This window comes from Carica papaya, chromosome 3, assembly GCF_054855325.1.
Source record: "Carica papaya isolate Zhongbai chromosome 3, ASM5485532v1, whole genome shotgun sequence".
NCBI classification, from domain to species: domain Eukaryota; kingdom Viridiplantae; phylum Streptophyta; class Magnoliopsida; order Brassicales; family Caricaceae; genus Carica; species Carica papaya.
The window spans coordinates 27,627,890-27,650,898 of record NC_142311.1 but is presented as its reverse complement, the minus strand read 5'-3'; the positions used below and the strand labels follow the sequence as shown (position 1 = coordinate 27,650,898).

The 23,009-nt window shown below is 44.0% G+C and overlaps 11 pseudogenes; 8 read left to right on the top strand and 3 right to left on the bottom strand.

Moving 5' to 3' along the window:
- The first annotated feature begins 5,002 nt into the window (after positions 1–5,002).
- On the top strand, positions 5,003–5,121 carry LOC148267473 (5S ribosomal RNA; annotated as a pseudogene).
- Positions 5,122–5,845: 724 nt separating this feature from the next.
- On the top strand, positions 5,846–5,964 carry LOC148267472 (5S ribosomal RNA; annotated as a pseudogene).
- A 4,529-nt stretch (positions 5,965–10,493) lies between these two features.
- Positions 10,494–10,612, top strand: LOC148267471 (5S ribosomal RNA; annotated as a pseudogene).
- A 593-nt stretch (positions 10,613–11,205) lies between these two features.
- LOC148267470 (5S ribosomal RNA) lies at positions 11,206–11,324 on the top strand (annotated as a pseudogene).
- Positions 11,325–12,142: 818 nt separating this feature from the next.
- On the top strand, positions 12,143–12,261 carry LOC148267469 (5S ribosomal RNA; annotated as a pseudogene).
- Positions 12,262–13,078: 817 nt separating this feature from the next.
- Positions 13,079–13,196, top strand: LOC148267468 (5S ribosomal RNA; annotated as a pseudogene).
- A 2,581-nt stretch (positions 13,197–15,777) lies between these two features.
- LOC148267467 (5S ribosomal RNA) lies at positions 15,778–15,896 on the top strand (annotated as a pseudogene).
- A 1,084-nt stretch (positions 15,897–16,980) lies between these two features.
- Positions 16,981–17,099, top strand: LOC148267466 (5S ribosomal RNA; annotated as a pseudogene).
- Positions 17,100–17,422: 323 nt separating this feature from the next.
- On the bottom strand, positions 17,423–17,541 carry LOC148267465 (5S ribosomal RNA; annotated as a pseudogene).
- Positions 17,542–22,260: 4,719 nt separating this feature from the next.
- Positions 22,261–22,379, bottom strand: LOC148267464 (5S ribosomal RNA; annotated as a pseudogene).
- Positions 22,380–22,727: 348 nt separating this feature from the next.
- On the bottom strand, positions 22,728–22,846 carry LOC148267463 (5S ribosomal RNA; annotated as a pseudogene).
- Positions 22,847–23,009: the final 163 nt, after the last annotated feature.

Here is a 23,009-nt window from a genome sequence, read left to right as displayed (position 1 = left end):
TATTGCACCTATCTTTTTGCAGATGGGATAATAAATGTTACGCGCGATAGGAGCCAAGTCCGTTAGTGTGAGTCACAGTGCTGGGGAATTTTTGCTCAATATTTTTTATGCATTCATTTATAATCCACCACGTGATAGGAGTGTTAGTATGAAAATCTTAATTAGTAGAACAATTAAAATAAAGGTATGGCGAGCGGTCCCTTCGTCTGGGCGTAAGTTGAGACGCCAAGGCATTTCGCTTGATATTAGAACTAGAAGAAGATGTACAGTGTGAACGCATGACGAAACAAATGTTAAGGGGGGAGGGAAGGAGAAGGGGAATATGTGTTTGCATCACGGATTAAGAGGGGCTCGATCATACTAGCACTAATGCACAGAATCTCATCAGAACTCTGTAGTCAAGTGTGCTTAGGCGAGAGTAGTGCTAGGATGAGTGACCTCCTGGGAAGTTCTCGAGTTGTACCCGTCTTTTTGCAGACGGGGCATTAAACGTTACGGGGGACTGTAGTCACAGTCCACCGACGTGACTCGCAGTGCTAGGGCATTTTGCTTTCGTGCATTCATTTATAGTCCACCACATGATAAAAGTGTCATTACGAGCATCTTAATTAGTAAAACAACAAAAATAGAGGTGTGGCGGGTGGTCTGTTCATCTGGGCATGAGTCGAGACATTGGGTAATTTTGCTTTATATTAGAACTAGAAGGAGAGGTGAGGTGTCCGCGCACAGAGAAACAAATGATGGGAGGGTGGAAGGAAAGAGAACGGGCACATACATTTGCACCGCGAAATTGGACGGGTGCAATAATACTAGCAATAATATATCGTATCCCATTAGAACTTTAGAGTTAAGCGTGCTTTGATGAGTATAGTACTAGGATGGGTGACCTCCTTGGAAGTCCTCGTGTAACACCCACTTTTTTTGCAGACAGGGAGTTAAATGTTAAGCTCGACCGTAGCCATGGTTCACCGGTTCATTCGCAAACGTGAGTCGCGGCAACATGGCATTTTGCTTAATATTTTTTATGCAATCATTTATAGTCCACTACATGATAAGAGTATTTTTACGAGTATCTTTCATAGCAGAATAACGAAAACAGAGGTGAGACTGGTGGTCCGTTCATCTGGGCATAAGTCGAGGCGCTGGGGCATTTCACGTAATATTAGAAATAGAAGTAGAGGTGCATTGTGTGCGAACAACGAAACAAATGATTGGAGGGGGAAGGTAGGGAGAAGGAGTATATTTATTTGCAACGTGAAATCGGACGGCTGCTCTCATACCAGCACTGATGCCCTGGATCCCATCAGAACTCGACAGTTAAGCTTGCTTGGACGAGAGTAGTACTAAGATGGGTGACCTTTTGGGAAGTCCTCGAGTCGTACCCGTCTTTTGCAGACGGGGCGTTAAACGTTACGGGCGACCAGAGTCACAGTCCGTCGATGTGAGTTGCGGTGCCAGGACATTTTACTTAATATTTTTTGTGCATTAACATTAATTTAAAGCCCACCACGTGATAAGAGTGTCATTACGAATATCTTACATGGTAGAATAATGAAAACAGAGGTGCGCACATGCAGTCCGTTCATCTGGGCATGAGTCGAGGCGCTGGGGCATTTCGCTTGATATTAGAACTGGATGCAGAGGTGAGGTGTGGACGCACAGTGAAACAAATGATGGGAGGGGAGAGGGAAGGAGAAGGGATAGATGCATTTGCAGCGCAACATGAGATGGGTGTTCTCACACCAGCTCTAATGTGTTAGATCCCATCATAACTCTACAGTTAAGCGTACTTGGGCTAGAGCAGTACTAAGATGGGTGACTTCCTGGGAAGTCCTTGTTTTGCACCTGTCTTTCTACGGACGGGGGCGTTAAACGTTACGCGTGACCGGAGACACGGTCCGCCGGTTCATTCACCAGCCTGAGTCGCGGTGAAGGGGCATTTTGTTTAATATTTTTTGTGAATTTATTTATAGTCCATCATGAGATAAGAATATCATTACGAGTATCTTACATAGTAGAATAACAAAAATAGAGGTGCAGCGGGTGGTCCGTTCATCTGGGCGTGAGTCGAGGTACCAGGTCATTTTGCTTGATATTAGAACTAGAAGTAGAGGTGAGGTGTGCGCGCACAGAGAAACAAATGATGGGAGGGTGGAGGAAAAGAGAAGGGGCACATGCATTTGTACTACAAAATGGGACGGGTGCAATCATACCTGTAATAATGTATCGTATCCTATTAGAACTTCATAGTTAAGCATGCTTTGGTGAGTGTAGTACTAAGATGGGTGACCACGTTGGAAGTCCTCGTGTAGCACCCGTCTTTTTGCAGATAGAGTGTTAAACGTTACACGCGACTGGAGTCATGGTCTGCTAGTTCATTCGCAAACGTGAGTTGCGATGCTGGAGCAATTTGCTTTATCCTTTTTATGTGTACATTTATAATCCACCATGTGATAAGAGTGTCATTACTAATATCTTACATAGTATAAAAATGAAAAAAGAGGTTGGTGGGTGATCCGTTCATCTGGGCATGAGTTGGGGCTTCGAAGTAATTCGTTTAATATAAGGACTAGAAGCTGAGGTGCGGGGTGCGCTCACAATAAAATAAATGATGGGGGGATAGAATGATTAGGGGTACGTGCATTTGAGCGCGAAGTGGGAAGGTTGCGATCATACCAACACTAATGTACAAGATCAAATCAGAACTCCATAGTTAAGCGTGCTTGGGTGATAGTAGTACTTAGATGGCCGACTTACTTGGAAGTCCTCATGTTGCACTTGACTTTTTTCGGATGGGACGTTAAACGTTATGTGCGACCGGAGCCACGGTCCACCGGCTTATTCACCCGCTGAGTTGTGGCACTAGGGCATTTTGCTTAATATTTTTTGTACATTTATTTATATTCCACCACGTGATAAAGTGTCATTACGAACATATTAATTAATAGAACAACAAAAATTGAGGTACGGCGGACGGTCCGTTCATCTGAGTGTGAGTCGACGCACCTGGGCATTACGGTTTATATTAGAACTAGAAGTAAAGGTGCGGTGTGCGTGCACAGCGAAACAAATGACAAGAAGGGGGAGGGAAGGAGAAGGGGTATGTTTATTTATAGCGCAAAATGGAATGGATGCGATCATACCAGCACTAATGCACCGAATCTCATCAGAACTGTGTAATTAAGCATGTTTGGACTAGAGTAGTTTTAAGATGGGTGAACTCTTGGGAAGTTTTCATTTTGTACCTGTCTTTTTGCGGACGGGGCGTTAAACGTTACGTGCGATTGGAGACACGGTCCGCCGGTTCATTCATCAGTGTGAGTTGTGATGCTGGGGCATTTTGTTTAATACTTTTTATGAATTCATCTATAGTCCATCATGATATAAGAATATCATTACGAGTATCTTACATAGAAGAAAATCGAAAACAAAGGTGTGCCAAGCAGTCCGTTTATATGGGCGTGAGTCGATTGGCTGGGGCACTTTTTTCTATATTAGAACTAATATCAGAGGTGCGGTGTGCACACACAGCGAAACAAATGACAAGAGGGGGAAGGGAAGAAGAAGGGCTATATGTATTTGCATTGCATAATAGGAGAGGTGCAATCATACCAGCATTAGTGCACCTGATCCCATGAGAACTCCATAGTTAAGCGTGCTTCAACAAGAGTAGTACTAAGATTGGTGACCTCTTGAAAAGTCGTTGTGTTGAACCCATCTTTTTGCCTATGATGCATTAAACATTACGCACGATCGGAGCCACAGTATGCTAGTTTATTCACAAATATGAGTCGCGGCACCGGTGCATTTTGCTTTATCTTTTTTGTGGATAAATTTATAGTCTGTCATGTGATAAAAGTGTCATTACGAGCATCTTACATAGTATAAAAATGAAAAAAGAGGTGTGGCGGGCGATCCATTCAACTAGGCGTGAGTTGGAGCGCTGGGGCAATTCGCTTAATATAAGAAGTAGAAGCTGAGGTGTGGTGTGCACGCACACCGAAACAAATGATGGGAGGGGGAATGGAATGATTAGGGATACATGCATTTGAGCGCAAAATGAGAAGGTTGCGATCATACCAACACTAATGCACCAGATCTAATTAGAACAGCACAATTAAGCGTGCTTGGGCGAGAGTAGTAATTAGATGGGTGACCTACTTGGAAGTCCTCGTGTTTCACCCGCCATTTTGTGAACGGGGTGTTAAACATTATGCACGACAGGAGCACGGTTCGTCGGCTTATTCTCCCACATGAGTTACGACGTTGAGGTATTTTAGTTAATATTTTTCGTGCATTCATTTATAATCCACCATGTGATAAGAGTGTCATTACAAGAATCTTAATTAGTAGAACAACGAAAATAGAGGTGTGGCGAACGGTCCGTTCATCTGGGCGTGAGTCGAGGAACTGTGTCATTTTGCTTGATATTAGAACTATAAGCAGAGATGAGGTGTGCGCACATAGAGAAATAAATGATGGGATAAGGGAGGGAAGAAGAATGGGTATATGTATATGCAGTGCAAAATGGGATAGGTGCGATCATATAAGCACTAATGCACCGAATCCTATCAGAACTCCGCAGCTAAGCGTGCTTGGGCGAGAGTAGTTATAGGATAGTGATCTTTTGGGAAGTCCTCCTATTACACCCATCTTTTTGCAAACAGAGCGTTAAACATTACGCATGACTGGAAACATAATTCGCTGGTTCATTCAGCAAAGTGAGTGGCAGCGTTTGGGCATTTTGCTAAATATTTTTCTTCCATTCATTTATAATGTGTGACGGATAAGAGTGTCATTAGTAGTATCTTACACAGTAGAACAACAAAAACAACGGTAAGATGGGCGGGGACCGTTCATCTGGGCGTGAGTCAAGGCGCCGGGGCATTTCACTATATATTAAAACTAGAAGTAGAGGTGCGATGTGCGTGTATAGCAAAACAAATGGCGGGTTGGGGGGGTGAAGAGAACGGGTATATGCATTTGCAGCAGGGAATGTCAGGGGTGCGATCATACCAGCGCTAATGCATCGGATCCCATAAGAACTCCGCACTTAAGTGTGCTTAGGTGAGAGTAGTACTAGGATGGGGGATCTCCTGGGAAGTCCTTGTCTTGCACCTGTCTTTTTGCAGACGAGCCGTTCGATGTTACGCGCGACATGATAAGAGTGTCATTACGAGGATCTTACATACTAAAATAATGAAAAATAAAGTGCAGCAGGCGGTCTGTTCATCTGGGTGTGAGTCGAGGTGCCGGGGCATTTCACTGTATATTAGAACTAGAAGGAGAGGTGTGGTCTGTGCGCACAGCGAAATAAATGATGGGAAAGGGGTGAGAAGGAGAACGGGTATATGTCTTTGTAGTGCATAATGGTACAGTTGGGATTATACCAGCACTAATGCATCGGATCTCATCAGAACTTTGCAGTTAAGCGTGCTTGGGCGAGAGTATTACTAGGATGGGTGAACTCCTAGTAAGTTCTCGTATTGCACCCATCTTTTTACAGGCAGGGCGTTAAACATTACTGGCAACCAGAGACATGATCTGCCGATTCATTCGCTGGCGTGAGTCGCAGCACAGGGGCATTTTGTTTAATATTTTTTGTGCATTCATTTATAATCCATCACGAGGTAAGAGTGTCATTACGAGTATCTTACATAGAAGAACAACAAAATCAGAGGTGTGGCTGGCGGTCCATTCATCTTGATGTAAGTCGAGGCATCGGGGGATTTCACTTAATATTAGAACTAGAAGTAGAGGTGCATTGTGTGCGCACAACGAAATAAATGATGGGAGGTGAGCGGGAAGGAGTAGGGGTATATGCATTTACAATGCAAAATGGGATGAGTGCGATCATACCAGCACTAATGCAACGGATCCCATTAGCACTCAACAGCTAAGCATGCTTGGACGAGAGTAGTACTAAGATGGGTGACCTCCTGCGAAGTTCTTGTGTTGCACCCGTCTTTTTACAGATAAGGCGTTAAATGTTACGAGTGACCAGAGTCACAATATGCCGATTCATTTACCATCGTGAGTTGCGGCGTTAGGGCATTTATCTTAATATTTTTTGTGCATTCATTTATAATCCACCAAGTGATAAGAGTGTCATTACGAGAATCTTACATAGTATAATAATGAAAAAAAAGGTGCGACGAGTGGTCCGTTCATCTGGGCATGAGTCGAGACGCTGGTATATTTTACTTGATATTAGAATTAGAAGCAGAGGTGCAGTGTGCGCGGATAGCGAAACAAGTGATGGGAAGAGGGAGGGAAGGAGAAGGCATATATTTATTTGCAGTGTGGAATGATATGGATGTAATCATACCAACACTAATCACCGTATCCCATCAGAACTCCACAGTTAAGTGTGCTTGGGCGAGAGTAGCACTAAGATGGGTGTCCTCGTGGGAAGTCCTTGGGTTGCACCTGTCTTTATGCGGATGGGGTGTTAAACATTACGCACGACCGGAGCCACATTCCACCGGTTTATTTATCGGCGTCAGTTGTGGCGCCATATTGCTTAATATGTTTTGTGCATTAAGTTATTGTCCACCACAAAAGACGAGATGTTAAACATTGTGAGCGATCGGAGCCACGGTTCTCCGATTCATTTGCCGGCGTGAGTTGAGGTGGTGAGGCATTTTGCTTAATATTTTTTGTGCATTCATATATAGTCCATCACATGATAAGAGTATCATTACGAGCATCTTAAATAATAGAACAATGAAAACAGAGGTGTGACGAGCGGTCCGTTCTTTTGGGCCTGAGTCAAAGCGCCCAAGCATAATGCTCTATATTAGAACTAGAAGCAGAGGTGAGGTGTGAGCGAACAATGAAACAAACGATGGGAGGAGGAAGGAAAGGAGAAGGGGCACATGCATTTGCAGCGCAAAATGGGATGGGTGTGATCATACTAGCACTAATGCACCAAATCCCATTAGAACTCCGCAGTTAAGCGTGTGTGGTCTAGAGTAGTACTAGGATTGATGACCTCGTTGGAAGTCCTCACGTTGCACCCTTCTTTTTACAAGTAGAGTGTTAAACGTTATGCACGATTGGAGACATGGTCCGTCGGTTCATTCACCAGCGTGAGTCGCGGCGCAAGGGCATTTTACTTAATATTTTTCCTTCATTCATTTATAGTGCATTACAGATAAGAGTATTATTACGAATATCTTACACAGTAGAACAACGAAAATAGAGGTGTGGCTGGTGGTTCCTTTATTTGTGCATGAGTCGAGGCGCCAGGGAATTTCTCTCTATATTAGAACTAGAAGCAGAGGTGCGGTGTATTTGCATCGCGATATGGGATGGGTGTGGTCATATTAGCATTAATGCATTGGACCCTATTAGAACTCTACAGTTATGCATGCTTGAGGGAGAGTAGTACTAGGATGGGTGACCTCTTAGAAAGTCCTCTTGTTGCACCTATTTTTTATTGGATAGGGCGTTAAGCATTATGCACGATCAGAGCCACAATCCACCAGCATGAGTCACGACACCGGGGCATTTTGCTTTATTTTTTTTGTTCATTCATTTATAGTCCATAATGTGATAAAAGTGTCATTACGAGCATTTTACATAATAGAATAATGAAAATGAGGTATGACGGGTTGTCCATTCATCTGGTCGTTAGTCGAGGCATTGGGACATTTCACTTGATATTAGTACTACAAGCAGAGGTGTGGTATGCGCGCACAGTGAAACAAATGATGGAAGGGTGGAGGGAAAGAGGAGTATATGTAGTTGCAGCGCGGAATGTTACATGTGCGATCATACCAACACTAATGCACCGTATCCCATCAGAATCCCGTGGTTAAGCTTGATTTGGGTGAGAGTAGTACTTGGATGAGTGACATCCTTGAAAGTCCACGTTTTGCACCGGTCTTTTTGCAGATGGGATATTACACGTTACGCGCGACTGGAGCAACAGTTCACCGGTGTGAGTCACGGCACCAGGGCATTTTGTTTAATATTTTTTGTGCATTCATTTATAGTTCATCACGAGAAAATGGTATCATTACGAGCATCTTACATAGTAGAACAACAAAAATAGAGATGTGGTGGGCGGTCTGTTCATCTGGGTGTAAGTCAAGGTGCTGGGGCATTTCACTTGATATTAAAACTAGAAAGAGAGGTGCGATGTGCGCGCACAGCGAAACAAATGATGGGAAAGGGGAGGGAAGGAGAAGGGGTATATGTATTTGTAGCGTAAAATGGAACGGGTGCCATCATACCTGCACTAATGCACTAGGTGAGAGTAGTACTAGAAAGAGTGACCTCCTGGGAAGTCCTTGTGTTGCACTCGTCCTTTTGTAGATGGGTCGATAAATGTTACACACGAACGAAGCCATAGTCGGCCAGCATGACTTGGGGCACCGGGGCATTTTGCTTAATATTTTTCATAAATTCACTTATAATCCACCACGTGATAAAAGTGTCATTACGAGCGTATTACATAGTATAACAACAAAAAATGAGATGCAGCAGGTGGTCTCTTCATTTGGCTGTGAGTTAAGGCACCAGGGCATTTAGCTTAATATTAGAACAAGAAGTGGAGGTGTGGTGTGCGCACAAAGCGAAACAAATGACGGGAGGGGCGAGAAAAAAAGAAAGGGTATATATATTTGCAGCGCGGATTAGGAGGGCTGGGTCAACACTAATGCACCGAATCCCATCAACACTTCGCAGTTAAGCGTGTTTGGGTGAGACTAGTACTAGGATAGGGGACCTCCTAGGATGTCTTCATGTTGCACCGATCTTTTTGTAGACGGGGAGTTAAACATCATGCGCGACCGAAGCCACAATCCGCCAATGTGAGACGCGGTGCTGGGGCATTTTTCTTAATATTTTTTGTGCATTCATTTATAGTCCTCCACGTGATAAGAGTGTCATTACGAGCATCTTAATTAGTAGAATAAAAAAAATAGAGGTTCGGTGGGTAGTCCGTTCATCTAGGCATGAGCCGAGGCGCTGGGGCATTTTGCTTGAAAATAGAACTAGAAGCAGAGGTGAGGTGTGCAGGCACCATGAAACAAATGATGGGAGGGGGGAGGGAAGGAGAACGGGCACATGCATTTATAGCGCAGAATGGGATGGGCGCGATCATACCAGCACTAATTCACCGGATCCCATCAAAACTCGCAGCTAAGCATGCTTGTGCGAGAGTAGTACTAAGATGGGTAACTTCTTGAGAAGTCTTCGTGTTGCACCCATCTTTTTACGGATGGGGCATTAAACATTACCCGTGATCGGAGGCATGGTCTTCTGGTTCATTCGTCAGTGTGAGTCGTGACATCGGTGAATTTTGTTAATATTTTTTATGGATTCATTCATAGTCCACCGCGTGATGAGAGTGTCATTACGAATATCTTAATTTGTAAAAAATTAAAAAACAAAGGTGCGTTGGGCGGTCCGTTCATCTAGGTGTGAGTCAAGGTGCCGGGCCTTTTCACTTAGTATTAGAATAAGAAACAGAGGTGCGATGTACGCGCACAATAAAATAATTGATGGGAGTGAGGAGGGAAGTAGAAGGGGTATATGTATTTACAGCAAAATTGGACTGGTGTGATTACACCAGTGCTAATGCACCAGATCCCATCCGAACTCTCCAGTCAAGCATGTTTGGGCAAGAATAGTACAAGGATTAATGACCTCTTTGGAAGACCTTGTGTTGCACCCATCTTTTTGCAGACGGAGTATTAAACGTTACACGCGACCAAAGCCATAGTCAACCGGCGTGAGTTGCGGCACTGGGGCATTTTGCTTAATATTTTTCGTAGATTCATTTATCATCCACCACGTGATAAGAATGTCATTACGAGCATCTTACATAGTAGAGCAACAAAAAAAGAGGTGCAGTGGGCAGTCCGTTCATCTAGGCGTGAGTCGAGCTATCGAGGCATTTCGCTTGATATTAGAAATAGAAATAAAGAGGTGCAGTGTACGTGCACAATGAAATAAATTATGGGAGGAGGGAGGGAAGGAGAAGTGGCATATGTATATGCAGCGCGAAAAGGGATAGGTGCGATCATACCAGAACTAATGCATCGAATCCCATTAGAACTCCACAGTTAATCATGTTTTGAGCGAAGTAGTACTAAGATGGGTGACCTCCTAGGAAGTTCTCATGTTGTATTCGTCTTTTTTCAGACGGGGTGTTAAATGTTACGCTCGACCAGAGTCATGCTCCGTCAGTTCATTCGCTCACGTGAGTTGTGGCGCTAGAGAATTTTGTTTAATATTTTTCGTGCATTTATTTATAGTCGACCACGTGATAAGAATATCATTATGAGCATCTTAATTAGTAGAACAACGAAAATAGAGGTGCAGTGGGCAGTTCGTTCATATGGGCGTGAGTCGAGGTGCCGAGTCATTTCGCTTGATATTAGAATTAGAAGTAGATGTGAGGTATGCACGCACGGCCAAACAAATATGGGAGGTGGGAGGGAAGGAGAAGGGGTACATGTATATGCAGTGCGGAATGGGACCGGTGCGATCATACCAGCACTAATGCACCTGATCCGATCAGAACTCCACAGTTAAGCATGCTTGGGCGAGAGTAGTACTAGGATGGGTGACCTCCTAGGAAGTCCTCGTGTTATACCCATTTTTTTCATACGGGGTGTTAAACGTTATGCACCACCGGAGCCACAGTCCGTCAGTTCATTCACTAACGTTAGTCACGGCGTCGGGACATTTTGCTTTATCTTTTTTATGCATTCAATTATACTCTACCACGTGATAAGATTACAAGAATCTTACATAGTAGAACAATGAAAAATGAAGTGCGGCAGGCCGTCCTTAATTTGGGCACGAGTCGAGGCACCGGAGCATTTCGTTTGATATTAGAACTAGAAATAGATATGCAGTATGTGCGCATAACGAAAAAAATGAACGAACCACTATTTTATTTGTTCGTGTGAGTCGCGGCGTCAGGGCATTTTGCTTAATATTTTTTGTGCAATCATTTATAATCCATCACATAATTAGAGTGTTATTACGAGTATCTTAAATAGTAGAACAATGAAAACAGAGGTACGACGGGCGGTCCGTTCATCTAGGTGTTAGTCGAGGCGTCAATGCAATTTCCTTTATATTAGAACTAGAAACATAGGTGCAGTATGTGCCCACAGTGAAACAAATCACAGGAGGGGGGAGGGAAGGAGAAGGGATATATGTGTATGCATCATAGAATGGGACAGGTGCCGTCATACCAGCACTAATGCACCGGATCCTATCAGAACTCCGTAGTTAAGCATTCTTGGGCGAGAGTAGTTATAAGATGGGTGACCTCCTAGGAAGTTCTCGTGTTGCACTTGTCTTTTTGCGAATGAGGCGTTAAACGTTACACGTGACCGAAGAAACAGTCTGCCAGTTCATTCACCAGTGTCAGTAGCAGGGCCGGGGCATTTATCTTAATATTTTTCGTGCATTCATTTATATTCTACCACGTGATAAGAGTGTCATTATGACCATCTTACATAATAGAACAACAAAAATAGAGGTGTGGCGGACGGTCTATTCATCTGAGCGTTAGTCGAGGCACTGGGGTATTTTGTTTTATATTAGAACTAGAAGCAAAGGTGAGGTGTGCACGCACAGTAAAACAAATGATGGGAGAAGCGAGGGAAGGAGAAGGGGCATATGCATTTGCAGTGCGAAATAGAAGGAATGCAATCATACCAGCACTAATGCACCAGATCCCACAAGAACTCTGTCGTGTAGCATGCTTGGGCGCGAGTAGTACTATGATGGGTGACCTCCTGAGAAGTCCTTATGTTTTACTCGTCTTCTTGTGGATAAGACATTAAACATTATGCGTGACTGGAGACATGGTCTGCCGGTTCATTTGCTGAGTGAGTTGTAGCCCTAGGATTGTTTGCTTAATATTTTTCGTGTATTCATTTATACTCCATCACTAGATAAGAGTGTCATTACGAGTATCTTACATAATAGGACAATAAAAATAGAGGTACGAGGGGCAGTCCATTCATCTAGGCGTGAGTCAAGACACTGGGGCAATTCGCTTGATATTAGAACTAGAAGCAGAGGTAAGGTGTACGCACAAAGTGAAGCAAATGATGGGAGGGGGGAGGGAAGGAGAAAGGGCACATGCATTTATAATGTGGAGTGAGACGGGTTTGATCTTACCAGTACTAATGCACCGAATCCCATCAGAACTCTGCAGTTAAACGTGCTTGGGCGAGAGCAGTACTAGGATGGGTGATCTTCTGGGAAGTCCTCGTATTACACTCGTGTTTTTGTAGATGGGGCATTAAACGTTATGTGCGACTGTAGCCACAGTCCACCGGTTCATTCACAAATGTGATTTGCGGCACTTAAGCATTTTGTTTAATATTTTTTGTACATTCATTTATGGTCCACCACGTAATAAGAGTATCATTACAAGCATTTTATATAGTATAACAATGAAAAACGAGGTACGGGGGGTAGTCCATTCATCTTGGCGTGAATCAAGGCACCATGACATTTTACTTGATATTAGAACTAGAAGAAAAGGTGCGGTGTGCACACACATCAAAACAAATGATGGGATGGGAGAGGGAGGGAGTAGGGGTACATGCATTTCAGCGCAAAATAGGACTGGTGCGATCATACCAAATGTAATGCATCGGATCCTATCAGAACTCCCCAGTTAAACACGCTTAAGTAAGAGTAGTACTAAGATTGGTGACCTCTTGAGAAATCCTCGTGTTGTACCCATCTTTTTGGGGACGGAGCATTAAATGTTATGCGCGACCATAGCCATGGTCCATCAGTTCATTTACCAGCGTGAGTCGCGTCGCTGGGGCATTTTACTTAATATTTTTTGTGAATTCATTTATAATCCACCACGTGATAAGAGTGTCATTACAACCATCTTACATAATAGAAAAATGAAAAAATAGGTGCGGTAGGCGCTCCACTTTTCTTATAATGAGTTGAGGCCCTGAGGCATTTCGCTTTATATTAGAACTAGAAGTTGAGGTGCGGTGTGCACACACATCGAAACCAATGATGGGAGAGGGGAGAAAAGGAGTAGGGGTAAATGAATTTGAGCGCGGAATGAGATGGGCGTGATCATACCAGCACTAATGCACTGGATCCCATCAAAATTCGAAGTTAAGCATGCTTGGGCGAGAGTAGTACTTAAATGGGTGACCTCCTGGGAAATCCTCGTGTTAAACCCATCTTTTTGGGGACAGAGCATTAAATGTTACGTGCAACCTGAGTGACAGTCCGCCGTTTCATTCGCCGTGATAAGAGTATCCTTACTTGCATCTTAAATAATAGAACAACAAAAACAGATGTACAGCGAGCTGTCCGTTCATCTGGGCGTGAGTCGAGGCGTCGTAGCAATTCGCTTGATATTAGAACTAGAAGCAGAGGTGAGGTGTGCACGCACAGTGAAGCAAATGATGGGAGGGGGGAGGGAAGGAGAAAGGGCACATGTATTTGCAATGCGTAATGGAAGGAGTGCGATTATACCAACACTAATGCACCGAAACCCATCAGAATTCTACAGTTAAGCATGCTTGATTGATAGTAGTATTAGGATTAGTCACCTCTTTGGAAGTCCTCGTGTAGCACTAGTTTTTTTTGCACATAAGGCATTAAATGTTAAGCGCGACCGGAACCACGGTCTACCAGTTCATTCGCCGGCGTGAGTCACGTCAACGAGGTATTTTACTTTTTCTTTTTGTGCATTCATTTATAGTCTACCAAGTGATAAGAGTGTCATTACGAGCATCTTACATAGTAGAACCATGAAAAATATGGTGCGATAGGCGCTCCATTCTTCTAGGCGTGAGTTGAGGTGCCAGGGCATTTCGCTTGATATTAGTATTAGAAGCAGAGGTACGGTGTGCATGCACAGCAAAACAAATGATGGGAGGGGGGAGGGAAGGAGAAAGGGTACATGCATTTGCCCGTGAAATTGGACGGGTGTGATCATACCAGCACTAATACACTGGATCCCATCAGAACTCGAAACTAAGCATGCTTTTGTGCGAGAGTAGTACTAAGATAAGTGACCTCCTGGGAGGTCCTCGTGTTGCATAAGTCTTTTTGTGGACAGGGGGTCAAAAGTTACACGAGACTGAAGCAACAGTTCGCCGAATTGTTTGTTGAATCATTTGCCGACGTGAGTCACGGCGCCGGGGCATTTTGCTTAATATTTTTCACGCATTCATTTATAGTCCACCACATAAAAAGAGTGTAATTACGATTATTTTACATAGTAGAACAATGATAAATGAGGTTCGGCGGGTGGGTCGTTCGTTTGGGCGTGAGTCAAGTCGTAAGGGCATTTCGCTTGATATTAGAACAAGAAGCAGAGGTGCAGTTTTCGCACACAGCGAAACAAATGACGGGAGGGGGGAGGAAAAGAGAAGGGGTATGTGTATTTACAGCTCAGAATGGAATAAGGGAGATCATACCAACACTAATGCACTGGATTCCATCAGAACCCCATAGTTAAGCGTGCTTAGGCGAGAGTGTGACCTCCTCGAAAGTCCTAGTTTTGCACCTGTCTTTTTGCGAACGGGGCATTAAATGTTACGCGCGACTGGAGCCACAGTCCACCGGCGGGAGTCGTGGCACTGGGGTATCTTTCTTAATATTTTTCGTGCATTTATTTATTGTCTATCACGTGATAAGAATGTCATTAGGAGAATCTTACATAGTAGAAAAATGAAAAAAGAGGTGCGGCGAGTGGTCCGTTCAACTAGTCGTGAGTCGAGGTGCCGGAGTATTTCGCTCTATATTAGAACTAGAAGCAGAGGTACGGTATACGGGCCCAGCGAAACAAATGATGGGAGTAGGGAGGGAAGGAGAAGGGGTATATGTATTTGATGCGCGAAATGGAACAAGTGCCATTAGATCTTCACAATTAAGCGTGCTTTGGCAAGATTAGTAATAGAATGGGTGACCTCTTGGGAAGTCCTTGTGTTGTACCTATCTTTTTGCACACGGGGCGTTCAATGTTACATGTGAAGGCACGGTCCATCAGTTCATTCGCAACGTGAGTACTAGCGCCGGAGAATTTTGCTTAATATTTTTTTTGTATTCATTTATAGTCCATCACGTTATTAGAGTGTCATTTCGAGCATCTTACATAGTAGAATAAAGAAAACTGAGGTACGACGGGCAGTCCGTTCATCTTGGCATGAATTGAACAACTGGGGCATTTTGCTTGATATTAGAATTAGAACCAGAGGTGTGGTGTACGCGCACAGCGAAACAAATGATGGGAGGGGTCAAGGAAGGAGAAGGGGTATATATATTTGCAGGGCAAAATGGAAAAGGTGCGATCATACCAGTACTAATGCATCAGATCCCATTAGAACTCAACAGTTAAGCGTGCTTGGGCGACCGTAGTCCTTGGATTGGTGACCTCCTCGAATGTTTTTGTGTTACACCTATCTTTTTACAGACGAGGTGTTAAACTTTACGCGCGGCCGGAGCCACGATCTGCTAGTTCATTCGCAAACTGAGTTATGGTACCGAGGTATTTTGTTTAATATTTTTCGTGCATTCATTTATAGCACACCACGTAATAAGAGTGTCATTACGAGTACCTTACATAGTATAACAACAAAAATAGAAATGCGGCGGGCGGTCTGTTCATATGGGCGTGAGTCAAGATGTCGGGACATTTTTCTCTATATTAGAACTAATATCAGAGGTGCGGTGTGTGCGCATAGCGAAACAAATGACGGGAGGGGGGAGGGATGAAGACGAGGTATATGTATTTGCAGCGCAAAATGGGATGGTTGCGATCATGCCAGCACAAATGCAATATATCCCATCAGAACTCTATAGTTAAGTGTGCTTGGGCGAGAGTAGTACAAGGATGGGTGACCTCCTTGGAAGTTCTTGTGTTGCACCTGTCTTTTTGCAACAGGGCGTTAAAAGTTACATGTGATCGGAGCCACGATCTGCCAGTTCATTCACAAATGTGAGTCGCAGCACTGGAGTATTTTGTTTTATCTTTAATGCATACATTTATAGTCCACCACGTGATAAGAGTGTCATTATGAGCAACTTACATAGTAGAAAAATGAAAAAAGAGGTGCGGCGAGCGATCCGTTCATTTGGGCTTGAGTTGGGCCACCCGGGCATTTCAATTAATATAAGAACTAGAAACTGAGGTGCGGTGTGCGCGTAAATTGAAACAAATGATGGGAGGAGGGATGGAATAATTAGGGTACATACATTTGAGCACAAAATGGAAAGGTTGTGATCATACCAACATTAATGCACCAGATCCAATAAGAACTCCACAGTTAATCGTGTTTGGGCGAGAGTAGTACTTAGATGGGTGACCTACTCAGAAGTCCCCATGTTGCACTCATCTTTTTGCAGATGGGGCGTTAAACGTTATGCATGACCAGAGCTATAGTCCGCCAATTTATTCGTCAGCATGAGTCACGGCGCCGGGGCATTTTGTTTAATAATTTTTGTGCATTTATTTATAGTCTACCACGTGATACGAGTGTCATTACAAGCATCTTAATTAATAGAACAATGAAAACAAAGGTGCAGCTTGCATTTCGTTCATCTAGGCATGAGTCGAGGCGCGGGTAATTTTGCTTGATATTAGAACTAGATGTAGATGTGAGGTGTGTGTGCACAATGAAACAAATGATGGGAGGGGGGAGGGAAGGAGAAGGAGTATATGTATATCCAGCGCCGAATGGGACAGGTGCTACAACATTTTGTTTAATAATTTTTATGCATTCATTTATAATCCACCACGTGATAAGAATGTCAATACAAGCATGTTAAATAGTATAACAATGAAAACAGAGATGAGGCGGGCGATCTGTTCATCTGGGCGTGAGTCAAGGCACCAGGTCATTTCGCTTGATATTAGAACTAGAAGTAGAGGTGAGGTGTGCGCGCATAGCGAAATAAATTATGGGAGGGTGGAGGGAAGGAGAAGAGATATATATATGAAACGCAGAATGGGATAGGTGCGATCATACAAGCACTAATGCACCAGATCACAATAGAACTCTGCAGCTAAGCGTGCTTGGGCGAGAGTAGTTCTAGGATGGGTGACCTTCTAGGAAGTCCTCCTATTGCATCCGTCTTTTTGTGGATGGAGCATTAAATGTTACACGCGATCGAAGCCACGGTTCGCCAGTTCATTAGCTTCTAGTTCTAATATCAAGCGAAATGCACCAGCGCCTCAGCTCATGCCCATATCAACGGATAGCCTATTGCACCTCTGTTTTTGTTGTTCTAGTATGTAAGATACTCATAATAACACTCTTATCACATGATGGGCTTTAATTGAATACACAAAAAATATTAAGCAAAATACCCTGGCGCCGTGACTCACGTTTGCGAATGAACTAGCGGATTGTCGTTTCGGTCCCGCGTAACGTTTAATACCCCATCTGCATAAAGAAAGGTGAAACATGAGGACTTCCAAGGAGGTCACCCATTCTAGTACTACTCTCGCCCAAAAACGCTTAACTGCGGAATTCTGATGGGATCTGGTGAATTAGTGCTGGTATGATCGCACTCGTTCCATTTCGAGCTTCAAACAGATATACCCCTTCTCCTTCTCTCCCCCCTCCTGTCATTTTTTTCGTTGTGCATGCACTCCGCACCTCTGCTTCTATTCTAATATCAATCGAAATACCCCACCGGCTCGACTCACACCCAGATTAATGGACTGCCCGCCGCACCTCATTTTTCATTGTTTTACTATGTAAGATGCTCATAATAACACACTTATCACGTGGCGGACTATAAATGAGTGCAAGAAAAATATTAAGCAAAATACCGTGGTGCCATGACTCACGTTTGAGAATGAACTGACCCACCTCTAGTTCTGGTCGGGCGTAACGTTTATTTCCCGTGTGCACAAAAATCAGAGCAACACAAGGACTTTCCAAGAGGTCAACCATCTTAGTACTACTCTCATCCAAGGACACTTAACTGTAGAGTTCTTATGGGATTTGGTGCATTAGTGCTGGTATTATCACACCCGTTCCATTTCGCGCTATAAGTGCATGTGCCCCTTCTCCGTCGCTCTCCCCTCCCATCATTTATTTCGCTGTGCGCACACACCTTACCTCTGCTTCTAGTTCTAATATCAAGTGAAATTCCCCAGTGCCTCGATTCATGCCTATATAAATAGATCGCTCGTCGCACCTCTGTTTTCATTGTTCTACTATGTAAGATACTCGTAATAATACTCTTATCACATGATGGGCTTTAATGGAATGCATGAAAAATATTAAGCAAAATGCCCCAGCGGCATGACTCACGTTTGCAAATGAAGTGGCAGATCGTCGCTCCAGTCCCACATAACATTTAACGCCTCGTCTGCAAAAAGAAAGTGCAACATGAGGACTTCCCAGGAGGTCACCCATCCTAACACTACTCTCGCCCAAAAAGCTTAATTGCGGAGTTCTGATCGGATTTGGTGAATTAGTGCTGGTATGATCGCACTAGTTCTATTTCATGCTGCAAATAGATATACTCCTTCTCTTTTCCTCCCCCCTCCCGTCATTTTTTTTGTTGTGCGCACACTCCGCACCTCTTCTTTTAATTCTAATATCAAGCAAAATGCTCCGACGGCTCGACTCACGCCAAGATGAATGGACCCTCCGCCGCACCTCGTTTTTTATTTTTCTACTATGTAAGTTGCTCGTAATGACACTCTTATCACGTGGTGGACTATAAATGAATGCACAAAAAATATTAAGCAAAATGCCATGGTGCCAAGACTCACGCTGGAGATTGAACTGGTGGATCGCATCTCCTATCGCGCATAATGTTTAACACTCTATCTAAAAAAAGACGGGTGCAATACGAGGATTCAGTGGGATTCCAAGGACACTTAACTATAGAGTTCTTATGGAATTCAGTGCATTAGTGCTGGATTGATCGCGCCCATCCCATTACCCCCTACAAATGCATGTGCCATTTTGACTTCCCTCCCCCCTCTGATCATTGATATCACTGTAGATGTACCCCTCACCTCTGTTTCTAGTTTTAATATCAAGCAAAATGCCCTAGCGCCTTGACTCACATCCAGATGAATGGATCACCTGCTGTACCTCTTTTTTCGTTGTTCTACTATGTAAGATACTCGTAACAATACTCTTATCACGTGGTGGGCTATAATTGAATGCACGAATAATATTAAGCAAAATGCTCTGTCGCCGTGATTCACATTTGCGAATGAACTGGTGGACTGTCGCTTCGATCCCACGTAACATTTAACACCCCGTCTGCAAAAAGAAGTGTGCAAAACGAGGACTTCCTAAGAGGTCACCCATCTTAGTACTATTCTCGTCGAAGCAGGATTAACTGTGGAGTTTTGATGGGATCCAGTGAATTAGTGCTGGTATGATCAAACCTATTCAAATTTGAGCTTTAAATATATATATCCCTTCTCTCCTTCCCTCCCCCCTCTCGTCATTTTTCTCACCTTTGCGAATGAACCGGCGTACCGTCGCTTTGGTCCCGCATAATGTTTAACGCCCCATCTGCAAGAAGAAGGGTGCAACACGAGTACTTCCCAGCAGGTCACCCATCCAACTACTACTCTCTTCCAAGCACACTTAACTACAGAGTTCTGATGGGATCCAATGAACTAGTGCTAGTATGATCCCACCCGTTTTAATTTGCACTGCAAAAATATACACCCCTCTCCTTTCCTCTCCCTTCTCGTCATTTATTTCACAGTGCGCGCACCTCACCTCTACTTCTAATTCTAATATCGAGCGAAATAGCTTGACACTTGGACTCATGCCCATATGAACGGAACACCCGTCGGACCTCATTTTTTGTTGTTCTACTATATAAGATGCTCGCAATGACAGTCTTATCACGTGATGGGCTTTAATTGAATGCGCGAAAAATATTAAGCAAAATGCCCCAATACCGTGACTCACGTTTGCGAATGAACCGACGAACCGTCGCTTCGGTCTCGTGTAACAAAAAGAATGGTGCAACACGAGGACTTCCCAGCAGGTCACTCATCCTAGTACTACTCTCGCCTAGGTACGCTTAGCTGCAGAGTTCTGATGGAATCCGGTGAACTAATGCTAGTATGATGCACCCATTCTAGTTTGCGCCGCAAGTACGTATACCCCTTCTCCTTCCCTCTCCCCTCTCGTCATTTATTTCGCTTTACGCGCAACTCACCTCTGCTTCTAGTTCTAATATCAAGTGAAATGTTCTGGCACCTCGACTCATGGCCATATGAACGGATTGCGCTGTATCTCGTTTTTTGTTATTCTACTATTTAAGATACACGCAATGACACTCTTATCACGTGATGGGCTTTAATTGAATGCGCAAAAAATATTAAGCAAATTACTCCGGCGCCGTGACTCACATTTGCGAATGAACTGGCGGATCGTCGTTCTGGTTCTGGAAAACGTTTAACGCCCCGTCTATAAAAAGAAGGGTGCAACAAGAGTACTTTCTAAGAGGTCACCCATCCTTGTACTACTCTCGATTGAACACGCTTAACTGCAGAGTTCTGATAGAATCCGGTGAACTAATGTTGGTATGACCGCACCCCTTCTCTTTCTCTATCCCCTCCCGTCATTTGTTTCATTGTGCGCGCACCTCACCTCTTCTTCTAGTTCTAATGTCGAGCAAAATGCCCAAGTGCCTAAACTCATGCCCATATGAACGGAATGCCGATTGCACCTCATTTTTCGTTGTTCTACTATGTAAGATGCTTGCAATGACACTCTCATCAGGTGATGGGCTTTAATTTAATGCACAAAAAATATTAAGTAAATTGCCCCTACGCAGTGACTCACGTTTGCGAATGAACCGGTGGACCGTTGCTTCGGTCCCACGTAACGTTTAATGCTTCGTCTGTAAAAAGAAGGGTACAACATGAGGACTACCCAGAGGTCACCCATCCTAGTACTATCTCGCCCAAGCACGCATAACTGGAGAGTTCTGATTAGATCCGGTGAATTAGTGCTGGTATGATTACACCCCTTCTAGTTTGCACCGCAAAGACATATACCCCTTCTCCTTCCCTCTCCCTTCCCCTCATTTGTTTCCTTATGTGCGCACCTCACCTCTATTTCTAGTTGTAATATAGAGCGAAATGCCCCGGCACCTCTACTCATGCCCATATGAACAGAACATCGGTCGTACCTCATTTTTCGTTGTTCCACTATATAAGATGCTCGCAATGACACTCTTATCAAATGATGGGCTTTAATTGAATGCGAAAAAAATATTAAGCAAAATGCCTCGGTACTATGAGTCACGTTTGCAAATGAACTGGTGGATCGTTGCTCTGGTCCCGCGTAACATTTAACGCCCCATCTTTAGAAAGAAGGGTTCAACATGAGTACTTCCCAAGAGGTCACTCATCCTTGTACTACTCTCGCCCAAGCACACTAAACTGCGTAGTTTTGATGGATCCGATGAACTAGTGCTTGTACAATCGCACACGTTCTAGTTTGCGCCGCAAATACATATACCCCTTCTACTTCCCTCTCCCCTCCCTCATTTGTTTCGCTGTGCACGCACCTCATCTCTGCTTCTAGTTCTAATATCAAGCGAAATGCCCCGGTGTATCGACTCATGCCCATATGAACGGAACGTCGGCCGCACCTCGTTTTACATTGTTCTACTATATAAGATGCTCGCAACAACACTCTTATTACGTGATGGGATTTAATTGAATGCGTGAAATATATTAAGCAAAATTTCCCAGTGCTGTGACTCACGTTTGCGAATGAATTGGCAGAACATCACTCCAATCCCACGTAACATTTAACATCCCGTCTGCAAAAAGAATGGTCCAACATGAGGACTTCCCAGGAGGTCACCCATCTTAGTGCTACTTTCGCCCAGGCACGCTTAAAAGCAGAGTTCTGATGGGATCCGATAAACTAATTTTGGTATGATCCCAAAAATTCTAGTTTGTATACCCCTTCTCCTTCACTCTCCTCTCTCGTCATTTGTTTCACTGTGTGCGCACCTCACCTCTGTTTCTAGTTCTAATATCATGCAAAATGCCTCGGTGCCTCAACTCATGCCCATATGAACGGAACACTTGCCGCACTTCATTTTTTGTTGTTCTACTATGTAAGATCCTCGCAAAGAGACTCTTATCACGTAATGGGCTTTAGTTGAATGGGCAAAAAATATTAAGGAAAATACCCCGGTGTCGTGACTCACATTTGCGAATGAACCGGTGAACCGTCGCTCCGGTCCCGCGTAACTTTTAACGCCACATTTTTTAATAAAAGGGTGCAACATGAGGACTTCCCAGGAGGTCACCCATCCTAGTACTACTCTCGCCCGAGCACACTTGACTGTAGAGTTCTGATGGGATTCGGTGAACTAATGCTGGTATGATCGCACCCTTTATTGTTTGCACCACAAATACTTATGCCCCTTCTCCTTCCCTCTCCCCTCCTGTCATTTGTTTCGCTATGCGCGCACCTCACCTCTACTTCTTGTTCTAATATCAAGCGAAATGCCCAGACGCCTCGACTCATGCCTATATAACGGATCACCTACCACACCTTATTTTTTGTTGTTCTACTATGTAAGATGCTCGTAATGACGCTCTTATTACGTGATGGGCTTTAATTGAATGCACAAAAAATATTAAGCAAAATACCCCGGCGCCGTGACTCACATTTGCGAATGAACCGGCGGACCGTTGCTTTGGTCCTATGTAACGTTTAACGCCCTATCTGAAAAAAAGAACGATGCAACACGAGGACTTCCTAGGAGGTCACCCATCCTAGTACTACTCTCACCCATGCACGCATAACTGTAGAGTTCTGATGGGATCCAGTGAATTAGTGGTGGTTTGACCGCACCCTTTCTTGTTTGTCCTTCAAATACATATGCCCCTTCTCCTTTCCCCTCCCCTCCCATCATTAGTTTCACTGTACGCGCACCTCACCTCTGCTTCTAGTAGTAATATCAACCAAAATGCTCCGACGCCTCGACTCATCCCATATGAATTGAATGCCTGCCGCACC